This window comes from Microtus ochrogaster, unplaced genomic scaffold (assembly GCF_000317375.1).
Source record: "Microtus ochrogaster isolate Prairie Vole_2 unplaced genomic scaffold, MicOch1.0 UNK50, whole genome shotgun sequence".
Lineage (NCBI taxonomy): Eukaryota > Metazoa > Chordata > Mammalia > Rodentia > Cricetidae > Microtus > Microtus ochrogaster.
In genome coordinates, this window is record NW_004949148.1 from 2552494 (window position 1) to 2558370 (window position 5877).

Consider the following 5877-nt stretch of genomic DNA (forward strand, 5'->3'; position numbering starts at 1 on the left):
TCCTTTTTTCTGCCTAGCTATTGGATGTTTATATCTTTAGTAGACCAATTGGGTATTTTAGGCAGGCAAAGTAACACAACTTCACAGAGTTTTTAAAAAAAGCAATATAAAAGAAAGCAACATGACCATACCATTCCTGCATGTTCTCCTTCTCCTTCCCCTCTCCCTCTCCCCTACGCTCCCAATTTGCTCAGGAGATCTTGTCTATTTCCCCTTCCCAGCTATGGTCGATTTGGGGGAAGGACAGAGAGGGACAACAAGGAAAGGAATATCTTGATAGAGGGAGCCATTATGGGATAAGTGAGAAACTTGGCACTAGGGAAATTCCCAGGAATCCACAAGGATGACCCCAGCTAAGACTCTAAGCAATAGTAAAGGAACTGGCCTTCCCCTGTAATCAGATTGATGACTGCCTTAATTGTCGTCATAGTAACTGTGTGTCTCTCTTTTTTTTTTTTTTTTTTTTTTTTTTTTGTTTTTCAAGGAAGGGTTTCTTCTCTAGATTTGGAGCCTGTCCTGGAGCTAGCTCTTGTAGACCAGGATGTTCTCGAACTCACGGAGATCCATCTGCCACTGCCTCCCAAGTGCTGGAATTAAAAGTATATACCACCACCGCCTGCATCTAGTAACTGATGGAAGCTGATGAAGACAGCTAAGTACTAGGCTCAGCTCCTGGAGTCCAGTCGAAGACTGGGAAAAGAGACTATAAGAGCAAAGGGGTCAAGATCATGATGGGAAAACCCACAGAAACAGCTGACCCCATCTCGTTGAAACTCATGGACTCTGGACTGACAGCTGGGGATCCTGCATAGAACCGAACTAAGGCCTCTGAATGTGGGTGACAATTACGTGGCTTGGGCGGTTTGTGGAGACACTGGCAGTGGGATCAGAATTTATTCCTGGTGCATGAACTGGCTTTTGGAGTGCATTCTCTATGGAGGGGATTCTGGAAATGACTTATTTTACCTTTTGTATGTCTAAAGCTACCTCTATTTGTGTTTTTTTCAAGGTATTTTGCCAGGTGTAGAATTATAGGTAAACAAGTTTTCTTTTCTTTTCTTTTTTTCTTTTTTTTTTTCAGGTGGACAGTCAAATCATCTTTATTGAGAGAATGGGTCTTTAGGAGTGGGGGTGGGCCTGGGCCCTCACTGCTCAGCTTGTTTATTGGCACTGCCTCCAGAATCCTGTGGCTTCATCACATCTGGAAGCTCTGGAGGGCTGGAGAAGGGCTCAATGTGCAGTGCTTCAAAGGCATCATCTGCTCGAAAGGCCAGGCCCACTGTGGCTGGGGCCTGTGGCCCTGCTGTCTGGCTAGTGAAGCCACACTCGCCCAGAGTTTTTCCATCATCAAGGAGCTGGTCATCCTTGTACAGCCGCTGCTCATCTGGCGGCCGCTTGAGGATGCCTTCAACGATGTGCTTCAGCTCGAACACCATACTCGACTCCTTGGCATCCGTGAAGATGGTGGTCTTGTGGCGCCAGATCATGAGAAACACGTCCATCTCGGCCGCTGCTTCTGGCTTGACCTTTTCTTTTCAAGTTTGAAAATATTGCTTTATAATAAATGGATATATGAATCTAAAATTTTGCTTCTGCATTAGTTCACACTTTTTTTTCATGTTGTCATTGTATGTAACATTTGTTTCATTGTGGGCAACAAATCCTTTTCTGTAGACACTTTTGGGATTTGTTCTTAATCATTGTTTTAAGTTATTTTTTCAAAATATACCTTGATATAGTTTTCTTCATGTTTTTTATACATTAAAGTTCATTGACTGTCTTATATTCAACATATGTAGCTATAATAAAATTTGGAATTTTTTTCAATAATCTCTGTCATTCCTGTCTCTACTTTTGTGATTATAGACATGTGCCTTTAGGCCAGATGAAATGACTCTTTAACTCTATTTTTCTTTTTATTGTCATTTTTAAATTTTAATACTATTTAATTAATGTGTGTCTACTATGTTATACCTGTGTCAAAGATCACCTACTTGTGAAAATCCTTGCCTCTCTCATTGTTTGATGCAGGGTCTCTTATTTAGTTGCTAGCTATACCAGGACAGAAGGCCCTTGAGCTTCCAGGAATCCTACTGCCCCGTCCCATCTTTCCACAAGTGCAGTGAGATTACAGATGTGTGTAAATGCTTGAGCTTTACTTGGGTACTGGAGATCCAAATGCCAGTCCTCAGACTTGTGTAGCAAGCAATGCATACACTGAAATCTCTCCTGAACAATTTTTTCCCGTTTTCGTTTGGATAGAGTATATCACTGCACCTTCAATTTCACCACTCTTTCTTCTACAACACATAATTTGCTGCTAACCTCCTACAATGCACTTTCCATTTTGAGCATTGAAATTTTATATCTAGAAGTTTGGTGTAGGCATTTTGTTTTTAAGATAGGTCCTTTCTATGTAGCTTTCCAAGTTGACCTTAAACTTACCGTCTCCCTTCTTCAGCGCCCCCTCCCCCCGTACTGGCATGACATATGTGTCACGCCATACCTAATTTTGGTACTGGCATATCTAGTCATTTAACTGGTTTTTTTTTTTTTTAAAATAGGGTCTCGCTGTATATCTCTGACTGGCCTGTGAGTTCCAGGCAAGACTGATCTGCGTAAATTCCAGGTACTTCTGTGTTTCAGATTCTGTGATTTGAAAGTTTGTGCCACTATGCTTGACCTCCAGTTAATTTTTTGAGCTAATCAAATCCAGTTATAATAAGTATTTTCTTTATTTTTCCATGTAATTCTAGAGTCTGTGATATTTCTGGAAACTTTAATTATACTCATCACAGATCATATTTACTACCCCTTTGCATGCCTGTTAAATAGTGATGTGATGCCAAAGACTGTAATTTCACCTCATGTACTGGCTTGTTTTGTGTTATCATGACACAAGCTATAGCCATTTTGGGAAGAGATAACCTAAATTGGGAAAATTTTCTCACCGTATTGGCCTGTGGGCAATCCCGCATTTTCTTGATTAGTGGTGGGGTGATGGCCCAACCCATTGTGTGTGGTACCACCATTGGACTGGTGGTCCTGAATTCTACAAGAAAGCAGGCTAAGCAAGCCAGTGAGGAACAAGCCAGTAAGCAGCACTTTTCCATGGCCTCTGCATTGGCTCCTGCCTTCAGGTTTCTGCCCTGTTTGAGTTCCTGTCCTGACTTCCTTCAGTGGTGAACAGCAAGTGTAAGTGTAAGTCAAATAAACCCTTTCCTCCCCAACTTGCTTTGGTTATGGTGTTACATCAGAGCAATAGCAACCCTAATTAAGGCAGAAATTGATACCAGGATAGTGAAGTATTGTTGCTCTATTAAAGCTATAGTCTCGTAGATGCCATGATAGCTGAACTAATATTTTAAAATCAGAAACAAATTTAAGACAATATAGAGAAACATGAATTTAACTAATGAAAAACATCCAAGTAAATAGGCAAGTGAGATTGGTTAATGGTAGTGAGAGATGGCTACTTTCAATGAGACAGTAGGAACATCTTATTTTAAGAGTTGTCAAACAGATCTTGAAGGAAAAACCAGGCACTAGAAACCAGAAAATCATGGGGAAGAAAAGCTTTGTAGGTATATGGAACATGATATGAAAAAGTTCCTTGATATGTTAGAGAAACAGGCTACAGGAGAAGGCAAGAGAACCATAAGGTTGGAGATGTAGTCAGAGATCAAATCCTTGACTTCATGATCACAGTATATTCAAAGTTTCCCTGCTGTGAGTGGCTGGAATTCAACTCTCTAACAAGAGTCTCAGATCAAAAGCCAGGAAGCCTGTTTTCTAATGTTATTCTACAAGTAATTTACTTGCCTTATTTTAATGACTCAGTTCTCTTTTTTACCCCTTTCAGTTTTCTTATTGAAAATCCAGAGGACCGAAGTGAGTTTTTCTCTCTCCCTCCCTCCCTCCCTCCCTCCCTCCCTTCCTCCTTTCCTTCTTGCCTCCCTCCTTTTCTCTTTTGTTGTGGAATAATGTTTTGTATACTATGAAGATGTGGTGATCTCATTAGTTTAATAAAGAGATAAATGACCAATGCCTAGGCAGAAAGAGGTTAGGTAGGACTTGTAGAAGGGGAGAAAGCCCACTAGGATAGAGAAGGGCAGAGTCACTGGCCAGATGCAGAGGAATTAGGACATGTACAAGATGAGATAGCAAGCCATGAGATGTGTAGCAGCAAGAAAACTAATAGAAATGTAGAAATAGGTTAATTAAAGTTATAAGAGCAAGTTGAAATAAGCCTAAGCTGTCAGCTGTGCATTTATAATTAATAATAAGTCTCTGTGTGGTTATTTGTGAGCTGGCTGGTGGAACAGAAAAGTCCATCTACACTCCTTCAATCCCTTTTTCAGTCCTCCATACCTTTACTCCTTCCTTCTTCCTTTCTATCTTTTATTTTTGCTTTTGAAACAGAATATCACCATGTATCTCAGGCTTCCTGTGAGCTTACCACATAACCCAGACTTCAAACTCACAATTCTCCTGCCTCAGTCTCTCGAGTGATAAGGCTTGGACTAGACTCTCTTTATAGTCTTTTAAAACTCTAGTACTTTATGAAAGAACACTAAAAATCCTTATTGAAATGTATGGTCTGTCTGTTAGTTTCAAATAAGCTACTTCTTATCTTGGAGATAGAAATAACAAAAGAGCCATTCCTGGAGAGGAATGATGGCTCCACGGTTGAGAGCATTTGCTGTTCTTTTCAAGGTCTTAAGTTTGAGTCTCAGCACCCATATGGAAGTTCATAACTCTCCGTAACTCTAGTTCCAGGAGATCTGTCACAACACCTTCTTCTGACCTCTGTAGGCAAACACACATGCACATGGTGCATAGACATAATTGTAGGAAAAGCACCCATACACATAACATTAAAACAAAACAAAAGCTAAATTTGAGAAGTGGAAGGCATCTATTCCTATATAGATTTTATATTCTAATATATTTTCTAAAAGTCGATATCCATGTATTTTAATTACCTCTGATACTGAGGATAATATATAATAACGTCTATCCTCAAGTACTTTCAAATCCTGATTTAGAAAAGAACTATTTCAAGTAGTTTGAAGTGAGACCTTGGGAATGTAGCTTGGTTGGTAGAGTGCTTGCCTAGCAGGTATGAATTCCTGGGATAGATCCCCAGTTCAGCAAGGAAAAAAAAAACCTGCTAAGTGAATTTATGTGTGTAATCACAACAGTTGAGTAATGGAGGTAGAAGGATTAGGAGTTTGAGGTTATCCTTGGCAACATAGCAAGTTTGAATTCAGTCTGTGCTATGCGAGATTTTCTCAAAGAACCAAGAAGGAGGAAGCAGAAGAGAAAGAGAAGTTGGAAGTGTATATAGATGAATGATTGAAAATATTGGGAGATTTTGTCAGTAATGCTTTTTGTTAATAAAATTCATATACCTTACAATTTATCTAATTAGAATATACAATATAGTGGGCATTTTAGTATATTCGAGCTTTGTATAATGCACACTATAATGAATTCCAGAATATTTTTATTACCCACCACCAAATCAGTCTGGGGAAATAAAGCACAATTTTCAAAATCACATAAACACCTTTAATTATTTAGAAAGTATCATAAGTTAACATTCAAGAGGGGATCATTCCTCTTGGAAATTTGTAAAAGACAATTTTTGCAAAGTTGGTTTTTCTTTTACAACTGTGATTTGTATCTAAGTATTGAGTATGGCAGTAATATCAGTATTAGAATGAATCCAGGTTCTGGCTATTACAAATAATACTGCTATGAACATAGTTGAACAAATGCTCTTGTCATATGATGGGGCATCTCTTGGGTATACTCCCAAGAGTGGTATTGCTGGGTCCAGGGGTAGGTTGATCCCGAATTTCCTGAGAAACC

At 39.3% G+C, this 5877-nt stretch overlaps 1 pseudogene; it reads right to left on the reverse strand.

The window, feature by feature from the left end:
* Window positions 1-1106: 1106 nt before the first annotated feature.
* Window positions 1107-1520, reverse strand: LOC101989929 (annotated as a pseudogene).
* Between the last annotated feature and the right edge of the window lie 4357 nt (window positions 1521-5877).